Source organism: Furipterus horrens, unplaced genomic scaffold (assembly GCF_987537825.1).
Source record: "Furipterus horrens unplaced genomic scaffold, mFurHor1.1.pri manual_scaffold_6, whole genome shotgun sequence".
NCBI classification, from domain to species: domain Eukaryota; kingdom Metazoa; phylum Chordata; class Mammalia; order Chiroptera; family Furipteridae; genus Furipterus; species Furipterus horrens.
In genome coordinates, this window is record NW_028327176.1 from 180893983 (window position 1) to 180907643 (window position 13661).

Genomic DNA, 13661 nt, shown 5'->3' on the forward strand with positions numbered 1-13661 from the left:
AAAGTCCGTATGGTTTTTCCATACAATAAACGACACATTTTTTCATTTTCACGAATAACTTTATTGATTTGAATATTTTGAGTATTTTCTCAATTAATGTCTCAGCTATCAACTTCAACTCATCTACCTGACCACGGAGCATCATCCAACAAGAAATCTCCAGCACAGAGCTTCACAAATCACTTTTGACATGTTGGATCAGCCACAGCACCTTCTCCATACATTGCACAAATCTTTTTATGTGTTTCAGTTACGTTTTTACCTTCCTTGAAATGATAAAGCATAATATGCTGAAAATGTTGCATATTTTCTCTCGTTTTCAATATTAAAATGGCTACACATTCACCAATTTTGATTTTCTTAAAATTTTGTTTGAATAAAGTTAAAGATGACTAAGCACTACTATAGCCATCTTATGGAAAAAAACAAATGAGAATTTTGGCCAACCCAATAGTGACAGGACGCTAGTGGCCACTATCTTAGAGGACACAGTACAAGACTAAGAGGATCCCGAATGTAGTACAGGGGTTATATCTTACTTCTGTAATCACTGCAGAGAGTACCTAAAGGCACAGACTGCTTTTATTTCCACCTATTTTCTCCACGTAACCTTATTGATAATAGACACTGAATATTTATTGGATCATTAAATGTGGAAATCACATTTACCAAATATAGAAGGGTTCTTTTTTTTGTTCTAAATTCAACTAAATAGGGAAGAATGACCAAAATTCCCATCTGTTACTGAGAAACAGATGGCCAGTTCCACTGTAAAAGGATCTCTCTCTTTTTCTCTCTCTTTCTCTCTCTCTCTCTCCCCCTGCCCCCCTCACCTGCCTATCTCACATTCTTTCTTAGTCAAGTAGAGAAACTTCTTTGCAGTTCAAAGTTCTTTGTTTTTTAAAACTTTCAATTGTGCAATAATTTCAAACTTGGTGAAAAATTGCAGGAATAGTACAGAAATTTCTATATTAACTAAGGTTTTAAAATACATACTTAAACATTTCTTAGAATTTAAAAATACCATGTGGTTGCCATGGGCTGGGGAGAGGGAATTAGTATTTAATGGGTATAGAGTTTCTATGTCACAAGCTGACACAATAATTTGAATATAATTAACACTACTGAACTCTACATTTAAAATGATTAAGATGGTAAATTTAATGTTATGTTATTTCACCACAATAAAAAAAAGAACATACCATCATCTTTAAGCATGAGAACAGTTAATCCATCTTTGAAAAGTAAGCTATAATTTTATCATAGATTCCAGAAAAAGCAATTATCTTTTGTCCCATTAATTATTCTTCTAGGAACCAATCTATTCTTGTATTTTGGAAACCTCATTTTTTGGACATTTCTTCTAATAGCTGATGTTTAATTCCTTATTTTATAACTCCTTTGCATCATATTCCTCCCTCAATGGAAATAAAATTGATTCTTCAATAGAAACAATAATATATTCACCAATTTTTAGATTTTGTTAATTTTTCTCTTTCTGTATGGGGGACTAAGAGGTTTTTTTTTAATTTATTTATTTTTAGAGAGAAGGTAAGGGAGAAAGGGAGAGAAACATCGATCGGTTGATTCGCCTACACACCCTGACTGATCGAACCCACAACCCAAGCAGTACCCTGATGGGGAATCCAACAGGCGACCTTTCGTTTCGCAGTATGACACCCAATTAACTGAACCACAGAGGTCAGGGTGAGGGATTTTTTTTATGTGTGTGTAATTTCTCTGATCCACTTGAGAGAAAATTGTATGGATTTTCATATGAATATGATATTCTCGTACATAACATATTCTGGAAATTTAACACTTATACAGTACTTTATAGTCCATATTCCAACTGCATCAATTATCCCAATGATGTCCTTTATAGCATTTTTGTCCTCCACTAAAGGATCCAGTTCAGGGTCACATATTGCATTTCGTTTCCTTTAATCTGCAGTTTTGTTTGGTCTTTTATGACATTCACAGTGTTTTAAGGACACAGACTCATTGCTTTATAGTTTTCCTAGATTTGGGTTTGTCTGATGCTTCCTCATGATGAGACCCGGGTTAAAGCTATTCAGTGTAGGTGCAAGGATGTATTGTTACACATATTTTCTCTGCCACCCACTGGTTCTTAGACTTGACCTATTCACACTGATCATATTCCTAATTTTAGAAAGCATTGCATCTCTATTAAAATATGTACATATACATTTCATTAAATACATTTATTTTTGTATAAAATACAAAATTCTACCATTTCAAAAGCAATTGTTGGCTCTGTGCTTATAATAGGTTCAAAGACAAGTGAAATTTATTTAATAAGGCGTTCAGTTTCTCTAACTCTTTTCATCAATTATTTTAACATTGAATGTGGAAATAATTCCTCAAAGAGTACTACTGTAAAGTATTAAAGTTTAGTGATTTCTTACTAGTCCCAGTGAATAAATTAAAACCATAGTCTTTCCATTTTTAAAATCCTAATTTACTTTTACATCTCTTAGTGAAATCGACAACACAGAAAAGACAAATTCTGATTTACAAGTAATAAATACTTTGGGCTTTCGAAATAGTAAAGGTTTTGAATTGGTATTATATCTCAAGATTTCAGGTGTTTTTAAAGGTGAGGGGAAAAGAACTGGGAAAAGTCCCTTTAGAGAAGCTTGGACTTAAAAGGTGTTTAAAAAAAAAAAAAAGCTGTCACTGCAGCTATAGCGCTCACACTGGAAACAATAAAAATGGTTCTTGATGATTTTTCTGGAGAGTAAGAAAGAATTGTTTCAAACAAACTGGCAGAGATATGGAAATTTTGGACAGGGGTAGAAAAAAAATGCTGTAGTGTTTTGGACACCATGAAAGCGCTAGAACGTTTAAATAAGTATTTTACATTGTGAGAAATGTCTTGAGTATTTTTCTAGAGGAAATTAAATATTTCTTTAAGAGGATAGAAAGTTTCCCCTTGTCCCCCAAGTTAAAGTGTGTTTGGCTCTGCTTCTAGGACTTCTAGGAACGTGCAATTAAAATAAAATCGAAACAACAAAACGCTTGCAGCATTTAGTTGGTTGTGTTTTTTGTTTGTTTTTCCCAAGCGCTCAAAAACACTCAAACACTGGGACACTTTTTTCGAGTGTAGAAGCCGGGAGTTCCAGGACTTTTAGGACGCCTCCCGCACCCTCTCGGATGACTCTGGTCTCCAGCACCGGTCACCTCCGGTAGCCCGCGGCTTCCGCTCCCCGGGGCTCCAAGGGGGTGTGTCCCCGCCCCGCCGCGGCCGGACGCCAGCCTCCGCCGTGGGCCCACCTGCCGCGGCCGGCGGCCGGGGCCCAGAGGAGGCGCCAGGCAGCTGCGGAGCAGCGGTGCCGGGCCCGCCTCCCCTGCCCACCGCCCGGAGCGCGAGCCCCCGGCCCCGCACCGTGCCACCGACCGCTCCCCAAGGGCCCCAGCAGACGGGAGCTGGAGTGCCTTTCTCCTTTCGGTCCAAATTGCTGTCGGCCTCCGCGAGGGGGAAGCCCTGCATTTTCTCCCCACACATACCACCCCCCCAAAAAAGTATGTGCGGCCGGGACCGAAAAAAACAAAAAACAAACCAAAAAACCGAGAGAGAGAGAGAAAGGATCCCGGGCCCTTCCCGGGCCATTAGCGCCGGCGCCTTCTCTCGCACGGCCCCGGCCGCAACCCGCTGCATCCCGCGAGGCTGGGCAGCGACCTCCCTCCAGCCTCCGCAAGACGGGCGTGGAGTCTGCGAGCGTCGGGGGAGGGGTGCAGGGCGGAGAAAGAGCATCCCCGCGCCGCAGCCGCCAGCCGCTCCCCCGCCGCCCGGCTGGGGGAGGCCTCGTCACAGCCGCCGCCTCAGCAGCGGCCGCAGATCTCGCGGTGTTTGCCGGCGGCTTTGCCGCCATATTGTGTGACAGTATTTTGATTTGCACTGGGCTGGCAGAGCCGCGGCGAGAGCGAGCGAGAGCTGGGGGGGGTGGGGGGAGGGCAGCGAGCGCGAGGGGGGTGGGGGCAGCGGGAGGTAGGGAGGCCGAGCGAGCCCGAGCCGAGGAACGGGGAGCCCCGACGCCACCCAGCCACCGTTTTTGATCTGCAGCAGCCGCCGGCGGGGCGACCCAGCCCGACCCCCTCCCCTCCCCCTCAGCCACGAGCGGCGGCGGCGGCGGCGGCGGCGGCGGCCGGAGGGAGTTGGCGGCGGCGGCCGATCGGAGGGGCTGAGCGGGGAGGGAGGGAGGGCTGAGGTGTCCCCCCTGCCGGGTGGAATCGGAGGCGGCGGCGGCGCTGGCGGCGGCCGTGGTGGTGGAGGCGGCAGCGGCGACGGTGGAGACGGCTGCCCTAGTGGGAGAGGCGGCGGCGGCGGCCGAGGAGGAGGGGGAAGCGGCGGCGAAGGGTAAGCGGACAGCGCTGCCGGGCCTCGGCGGGATCCCCAGTCTCGGCTCTCCCCTCAGCTCCCCGCACCCCCCTCCATCTGGAAGGGGCTCTGCGGATTCGCAAGGCCCCCGCGGGGCGCCCGCTTCTTCCTCTCACTCTTCCTCCCTCCGCCTCCTTCCTTCCCCCAGTGGTGAGGCAGAGAGGGAGCCCCCCCCCAAGTCCTCCAGACTGGGTGGGGGTGGGGAGCCTCGGGCCGGGCCTGGGCTCCGGGGAGTCTGTGTGTAGGGGGAGGGGGAGATTCATCGGAGTCGGTCGCCGGGGAGAGCCCGGGTGGGGGAGGGTGCCGGGGTGGGGACGGCCCCTGCCCGCACCGGTGTCCCCGGCCCGCCCCTCAGGCGACAGTGAGGTGGGAGTGAGGGACGGAAAGCTGCTTTGGGGGGGAGCCTTGGTCCGGAGGAAGATGACCTGCGGGCGAGGTGTTGGGGGCGAGACCGAGAGAGCTTGGGGGTCTGGGGGAGAATGTGGTTCCCTCCGCAGCGTCGGTTCTCTGCAGCCTCCTTGCAGTGGGGAGCAAGCCCCGCCGTGATGATGTGGCCCCCTGGGTGTCCCAAGATAACTGTCGCGTCCTGCCCGCCCAGCTGCAGCCCCGAGTGCGCGGGGGCGGCGGGGCGGCCGAAGGGCCCGGGCGGTGCGGCGCAGGTGACAGGTGTACGTTTCGGTGCGGATGCCGTGGTGTGGCTCGGGCAGGGCTGCGCACCGAGTCTCAGGGGCCGTGTGAGTGTGTGTGTGTGTGTGTGGCCATGTTTCACTCCATATATAGTCCATTGGAGATGTCAGGTCCCCGTTTTTCAAGTCGGCTTCATCGTTGGGGAGAAATTCTTCACGTGTTTGCGACGAGAGGGGCTTCCAGGAGAGCGGAGGGAGCGTGCAGCTTCTCGGGGCTTTCTGCGGGGCATGAAATCGGGGTCCCCGGGGCCAGGCGGTCCGCGGTGCCTTCATCCGCCGAGGTTGCATGCGAGGCAGCGGGGAGGCGGGTTCCTTTTGCATCCATTTTGTCTGTTTTAGGCAAGTTGGGCAGGGGTCGGGTGTCCGGGTCAGGGCGGTTCGCACGTCGTGAAAGGCGTGAGTTGGAGCGGCCGCCGGCGCTCGTTCTGCAGTTTCAGGGCGGCCGGGAGCTTTGCGGGGCACGGAGCGGATTTTTGCTTTCAGTTTTCACGCTGCCGCTGCTGGCCACACGCTTCATACGGTAGCAGGGGATTGACACGCTTACCTTTAAAAACGCGCCTTTCAGCTTTTTGCAACAGTGAAGTCGGGACTGATTTTCCGTGCCGACAGCCCGAGACGTTAGGGCTCGAAACCCAGCACTCTCGACTGGAGGAAGCTAAGCGCTTCGTCTTACTGTGCGCCTTGGCGGAGCCCATAAAGGAGAAAACAATGGGAGGAATTGTCAGATCAATGAGCTGCGACTTAAACGAGGGCCAAGTTAGTGTTTCAAGGATCCTACAGCCTTTAAAACGCGTGAATGGGACCGAATGTACTGCAGGAATGTACTGTCACTGTGTTAACAGGAAATAGAACAAAAATTCCAGTGATTCAGAACTTCTGCTGGGGTTTTTACCCCCTTAAAATCTACTCAGGTTTTAATAGGGGGTGCTTAAGATTTAAATCTTTAAAGGATCAACTGAAAGCTGACTGTGTTGATTAGATGAGTAAGTCATCCCCTGAATATACTCCATTATTTCATTTTTCTCTTGGGCGCACAGAATACCTTTTCCTGGGTTTAAAACTTTTCTCAAAGGACACTGATGGAACGTAGCCTTTCAGCCCTCTTTAGTGAACTGTCACCTGTAGAAACTGTGCTTTTGTAGCTTATTAAGAAGTGCGAAATGACCGCAATCTCATATATTACAGATTCCCTGAAAAATAAATTTTAACTTGGATCCAGCCCATTTGATTGAGATAGTACCTGTACTTGGTCCTCTCATCAGTGGACAGAAGTACCTTCCTTCAGCTAAGGATATTGTTTATAACTTGCATACCAATTATTACACTCAATGAAATGAGGTTTTTAAACTCTCAGAATTGGGAAGGTGCTACCCAGAGGCCCAATTATGTCATTACTGGGATCGCTTCTGTAGTCTTAGTAACACATCACGCTTGGGAACTGTCTTAACGTGATTGGTCTTGTGTGCCTTAACAGAAAGAAACGTGTATCGTGCTCCTGTCGTTTTCCCCGTAAGGAAAATTCTTAAAATACTGTTGAGGATGAAACGTACGTGCGTATCTATGAACATACTGCATTTTCCAAAATAGGCGTAATGTAGACTATTTACATGAAACTCATATGAGTTTCATGCCAAAAAAATCTGTGAGGAATGTCTGAATTTTCTAAAACAGCATTTTTTTAAAGTTACATGAACTGATTGAGACTACAAGTTTGTTTTTTTTTTAAATGATCAACGTACTCCATTGGGGAATTTTTGCCTTGTTATAGACGTTTTGGAAAAAAGTCCCTGATAATCTTTATAACATGTAAAGTTCATAAATAAAACTGTGTTTCAGAAAGGCTTGAATTCCATTATTTCGCTGCTTGATGAGGCTCCGGGGACCCAGAGGAGAACAGTAGCAGCACTTTTCCCTTGTTTCGCTTATGTCACCTTTATTTGACCCACCAAAAATGGGGACTCTCTAAACAGAGGAATAATGAGGTAATAACAGGGACAAATGTGAAAATTAGGGCAGAACAGTAATGAGAAGAAGACCAGGGATAAGGCAGTCGAGAGGATTAGGTGAACAGTTTTAGGCAGCTGGCAATTTGGAGACTCAGGTTGTGGTGGCGGCCAAGCATAGGAAAGGGGGCGCGCTGCCCTCTCCTGTGGCAATTCCCTCTGGATCCTCTCATGGACTCGCACAGTCCACATGTGTCATCTTATGTTAAACCCTCTGCATTAAGATGGTAAGGACTTGGAGACACTGAAATTGTATGAAATTTGAATACATTTACCTCTGGCTCATATTTCCAAAATATTTACTGTATTTTAACATTTCATCTTATGATTCTGTTCCTTAAAAAATCAAAAACACTTGCTTAATCAGCTACTCTTAGGGGTAGCTCGTACTGTACTTTTTACATTTTCTTTAATTAACCGCTAAACTTGACTGTCTTGATAGAGTTAGATTAAGAATGACTTTTCTTTGTTTTCTAAGAATTCCAGCCCTCAAAACACTGTTTAGTTCTAAGTCATGCTTACTACTTTTAGCCAGCTATATTAAAGTTATGCATTTCACTTAGACTTTTCGTTTGGGTTTTTATTGACTCATATTTCAGGATATGCTTAGTTTATTAATACTCAGAAAAAGATTGCTAACAAGTTGCTATTGCAGAAGGAGATCAAGTCAGTATTTCCACAAAGTAAAATCGTGGGGATGTATGCCAATAAAATATCTCTATGAAAATTAACTCAAGTTTTGGCACTTAAAAGTACATTCATTTGAAATTTATTTATGTAGACCCTCTTATCTCTTGATGATGCTTGATAAATGAGGCTTTGCTGAATGTGTCTTTCTGATTTCCCTATTATTCTTAATGTAAAACTTGAATAAGAAATTCTATATTTCTGATTATTTCAATTCAACATTTGGTATCAAGTGAGTGGTAAATCTCTTTTGACCTTTCATATCTTAATGTTAGCCTTAAAAAGTGCTTCCTACATAGTAAAGGAAAGAAAAAGAAACTAATATTTACTGAATGCCTATTGGGTACCCAACTTTCATTTATTTCACAAATATTTATTGAGTACTTACTATGTGCCAGGGACCTTCGAGATGCTACAGATGCAGCAGTGAATAACATAGACAAAATTTAGTCAACATATAGTTTACATTTTAGTAGTGGAAGACATAAATAAGTAAAATATAGCATGTCTTGGAGAAAAAAGGACTGTAGAGAAAAATAAAACAGAAAAGGATTTTGGGGAATGAACATAGTCTGTTCTTTTAATAGCTGTAATGGATATTATCCTTGCTTTCAGAAATCAAAACTCTTATACATAATTTTTTTCCTTCTATTAAGAATACACATTATAACTCGGGAACACAATTATGTTTGTTCTTAAGAATTACAGGTTTCAGTTAATAGCAATTTTCTATTGTTAATACTTGGGAAAGCTGCTTTGTGGCTCAGTAGGAAATTGGGAGTTTACTGTCCTGGTGGCCACCTATTCCTTTGTAATTAGGGGCCAGTTACCGTGTTTTAGCTTCCCAGAGCTGTGTTCTTTTCTGTAAGATGAGTTGTAATATCTGTAAAGTTACTGTGATAATAAATTATACACTTTATGTAAATTATCTGATATGGAAGGGGCTCAGTAAATTACAACTTTTTGTTTACTGCCTATCTGGAGTTCTGTAAAACATAGTTGAAGTTGGTGATCCTTCCACGAAGTTTCATAGCCCCTGTGTGGGACGTAGTTTCATGTGCATTTGAACAACTAACACAGTCTTGTCTGGTAGCGTAAGGTTAATTAAAATGCAGTTGTAACGTACAGTCACTAGTACTTTCTGGGGAGTTTGTACATGTTATCTAGTCAACATGGTATCAGTAAACATGCTCTTTTCCTTTTTCTGGAACATTGTGATACATCTTGTCTTACAGGTTGATGAGCTGGGTCGCTGGCATTTTGACAAGTAGATACAAGTATTGTGTAAGATTCCAATTGATGAAAATACTTGTAAAACATATAGTACAGTGCCTGGCATACTGTAAATACTCAATGAGTGTTTGCTGTTGCCATTATTTATTGTTCCTTCACTGTGTGAAGAGAGGTTAATTCAGAGAATTTACTGTTAAGGAAAACTTTTACAAAGATAAAATAATGCAAATGTGAATGTGTTTTTTTGAGGAAAGAGTGGATTAGCCAATCAGATTGCAATTGGTTTCCATTTTTTGATCGGGAGATCACTAAATTGAGTCTCTCAAGGACAAATTATGCCTTATTGTCCCTTCAGTCTTACTTCACTGTATCTTCAGTGCCTGGCCTGTAGTTACAGGCTGAAGAAATACTGTGTGTTAAATGTTGAATGGTTCATATTGATAGTTTTTCTGTGTATCACAACTCTTTGGTAGTAAGCATTTTCTGAGTCTGAAAAGGGGCTGCACTACATATCTTTGAATCTCTAATTTTAAGCATAGACTAAGATGTCATGCAATGTATTCTGAATGCCATTTTTAAATCTAGCCAAAGATTTGAAAAATATCCCAGAAATTGAAAGGAAGAAAAACCAGTTATTTGCAGCTAGATTAGTATTCATTAACCCATTCTCTGTGAGTTGTTGAAATTCAGTGCATAGCAGTTTTAAAAAGCAGAGTAGAAAAAGTAATTCATGCATAATTATATGCTCTTAGTTGCTAAAAGACAACTTAATCTTATCTCTTCAAGGCAGTTTCAGTGAAACTGTAGGTTCATACTGGCTTTATGAATTTAGTAGCTCAAGCACTTTCTTAAATTCCTATGATATGGGGAAGATTGGTGTTTTCAGGGAAAAGGGAAAACATCCCAACCCACCTTACTTAGCCATTTTTTAGCTGTTTAAATCTTAGTACCAGTCAGCTTTTTCCTGTTCTGTGGCAGTTATACTCTGCCCAATGATAATATTTTAGCTTTTCTAAAACTTAGTACTTCTCAAGTTCTAAGACCTTTAGTCATTTACAAAAAATATTTCTTGGCTTTAAAAGAAATCCCCACAAACATGCATAGAACAAATTGTTTTATATTCAAATCTGATATGACACAATACTATTTTAGAAATGATAGAAATACATACAATTTAACATTTTGATGCTCTTGTGGCTTGTTTGCTTATATTGAACTGTAAAAGCTTCCCACTGGAAAAAGATGCTACTGCTGAGTACTAGTTTGAGTGGCTTCAGAAAGTCTGGTTTATCCACAACCAGGTACAACAGACAAGGGTATTTTAAGAATTTGTAGTATTTTAATTGTCTTGTTAAAGAAAATGGCATTCTTGTTTCACTTAAGAAGAAAAACGAAAACAGTCCTCATACAAATCACAGAAGCCAAATAATAAAATAGGAAAGTCCTGTAAAGAGAGATGGGAGAAGCAGGAGTAAGATATGTAGAATCTCTGGAGATTTTGGTGGAAATATATGAATGCTGATTGCTACTAGTAGAATTATTCAAAAGAACTAATCTGTTAAAAAAAGTGTGTGATCCCCACAACCAGTCCCCTACCCTCAACCTTGCCAAAGCAGTAAGTCAAAAGCAGTGCCACATTCCTGGACATTATTGCAGAGATTAATGCTGCCATCAAAGACTTGAAAGTTCTGGAGGGTAATTTTGGCCATTTAACTTGCCTGTTTGGCTGGTGCAAAAGGCAGGTTCTGGGAGAGTGAATTACTGCAAAAAGAAAAGAAAGAAAGAAAAGTGTGAAAGTCATTTTCATTTACTAAATTTTACTTATTCCCAGGTTTAATAACTATATTTTCATCTGGATTATTAAATAATACTGTTATTTTGAGTTTTAGCTTAAAGTTTGACATTTATATTAAAGAAAATTTCTCTTGACCTTTAATATCTTGCTAACCTTTTTAGTATTAGCATAATTAAGCACATCACAAGTTTCCTGTCAGTTTGCCAGCCAGCCAGGCCAAGGATATGCTTGTTTAATCAGTAGAGAGCCAATAGTAATTGAGTGGAAAGATTTTCCATTTCCTATCAATGAGAGAAAATACTTGGCGATATAAACAAAAACTTGAAATCAGCATCTCAACCTTGCAAAATGTAGTTCTCACACAGGCAAGTGTTGTTTAGTCAGAGAACTAAACACGAACAGTAATTATGATATGAACTGGAGAGAGAGGAGTAGAAGGGAGCTTACCTGGTTCTAATTGTCTCAGCAACTTAAGAAAATAGTACTTTTGAGTTGGTCTCTGTCAGTTTGTTGACCTCCACCCCTTTAAATATCTTAATTTTATCATGTTGGGAGTCAGTGAGGTGTAATAAGAAAAGACCTGGGCTTTAAGTCAGATGAACCCACGTTCACATATGAGTTCTATTGCTAACTATAGCTATGTGGTCTTAGGCTAATCACTCACACTCTTAGAGCCTAGGACTTTTCTATAGAAAAATACATATGTATAGTGACACCTACTCTGCCTGGTAGTTTTAACTACATTGTCTGTATCCCTTTTTTTTTTTTTTTTTTAAATGTGTATTATTTAAAAGATTTTGTATATTTTTAGAGAGAAGGGAAGGGAGGGAGACAGAGGGAGAGAAACATCAATGTGTGGTTGCCTGTCACATACCCCAGCTGGGACCTGGCCCACAACCCAGGCATGTGCCCTGACTGGGAATTGAAGTGGGAACCAAAGGACCGGCACTCAATCCACTGAGCCACACCAGCCAGGGCCATTACCTGTATTTCTTATGTTAGCTGTCTTAGTATCTTTCTGGAACCTAGTAGGCATCAGTAACTACTAGAGAAAATGTAAAATGTATCCTATGATACCCTGTGCTGCAGCTTTTCTTCCCTGTAACTTATATTAGCTTCATTTTGAGCACTTTCTATTTAGTAAATTAATTTTTAGAAGTATTAATCTTTCAAATAGAATAAGGTGAATTCTTGTTCTAGTTACATTAGAAATATGTAGCTTAAATAATGGGAAGTAATTTGATTGGAATTTTTCTTTGTTAGACAGGTTTTCCTTCAGGGTACTTGTTCAATTCATTTTTCCTCAACAGAATGAAAAAGAAATAATTTCTATACTGTTTAATTTGCTGTAACTCTTTAGACTAAGGATGAAATAAACAAAATATTACTTATTTTTTAAATAAAAAACACGCAAATTGTTAATAATTCCTTGTAATTTTCTTAAATATTCCTATGAAAAAGCCCACATTTTCAATTTGAAAGCAGTCTGCAACCCATAATTTAATTCTTTTATATGACAAGCACTAGAAAATTGGCATGGGGCAAGTTTTGAAAACACCTCAAATAGGACTTTAGTATACTTTCCAAATTGTACACTTTATCTGTATAAAATAATCTTTGTACTTTTCCTGTTTTAAGATGCTAGTTATATTTTTTTCTGTTATTTCAACAATATTCTTTTCTGTGTCCATGTTTATATTCAAAAGAGATACAGTGCTAAATTTTTCAATGTTTGTTACTGGATTAACTGATTTTTTTCTTCAAGTTTTTTTATTTTCCCTAAAATTTTTTATCTTAATACATTGAGTAACTGGTGTGATTGTTGTAGAATGTTTTTCTCTACTCATTAATAATAAATGCTATTTGTATACATATTTAACATGTTAATAACTAATATTACCATTTGTTTATTGATTATTCAATAAACTGCAGAACTCTTTCTGTTAGTATCATAATATAGATAGCTTATTACTGAAATGTAAATTAACTGCTACGCTTACTGTTGAAGCAGTTTTTCTTTTTTTTTTTTAATGCTTGCATTTTAATAAGTACGTTTAGAACATTTCATAGTGTATATGTGGAAGCTCTAATTCTATAGGTAATAAGTACTCTTTAATCTTCCACATGTTGCTGTTTTTGTGCAGTCTTTAGAATAAATCCAGAAGCACAAATAGTGATGAAGATCCAACCATTAATCATCAGATAAATGACTTAATGATTGCAGGAAAAAAGGTGAGATAGAAATTCGTCTTTCAGTCTTGTTTTCATTGCTAAATAGTTTTGCTGTTAGCAAAGTCAACATGTTGTATGAAGGATTATTTATATGTATATATACAAAAGTTTCATTTTTGTTTTCATCAAATGTCATTATTTTGAAACATTTTTAAATTCTTTCAAATGGGTCACTTCATACCAGTAATAATTAGATCAGCAAGTTAATTTTGCTTTTTTGCCATTTGCAACAGTTTGTCTTATATGTAGCAGATAAACCAATAATCAGTTGCATAAAAATTTAAATTGAAGAAACCTCCCTTTGAAAATTAATATTCGGCCTTGGCTGGGTGGCTCAGTTTGTTGGAGCATCATTCCATAACTGAAAGGTTGTGGGTTTGATTTCCAATCAGGGCACATGCCTAGGCTGCAGGTTCGATCCCTGTCTTGGGAGCTTGGGAGGCAACTAAACAATGTTTCTGATGTTTCTCTCTCTGCCTTCTCCTCCCCAACTTTCTTAAAGGAATGAAAAAATGTCCTTGGGTGAGGTTTTTTATTGTTTGTTTTTAATTTATATTCTCCCTCTTCCTCCGTACTGTCTAAAGAGGTGCAACCATCTCTTAGCACCATGGCTACCCTCAGAC

The 13661-nt window shown here is 41.1% G+C and overlaps 1 protein-coding gene across 2 annotated transcripts in view; it reads left to right on the top strand.

Moving 5' to 3' along the window:
- The first annotated feature begins 4005 nt into the window (after positions 1-4005).
- TAB2 (TGF-beta activated kinase 1 (MAP3K7) binding protein 2) overlaps positions 4006-13661 on the top strand; it is an 84819-nt gene continuing 75163 nt past the window's right edge. For both annotated transcript variants that reach the window (XM_090279956.1, XM_090279957.1), the window contains exon 1: positions 4006-4381. The gene's annotated coding sequence lies outside the window, so the exon portion shown is untranslated. The remainder of the gene's footprint in view (positions 4382-13661) is intronic.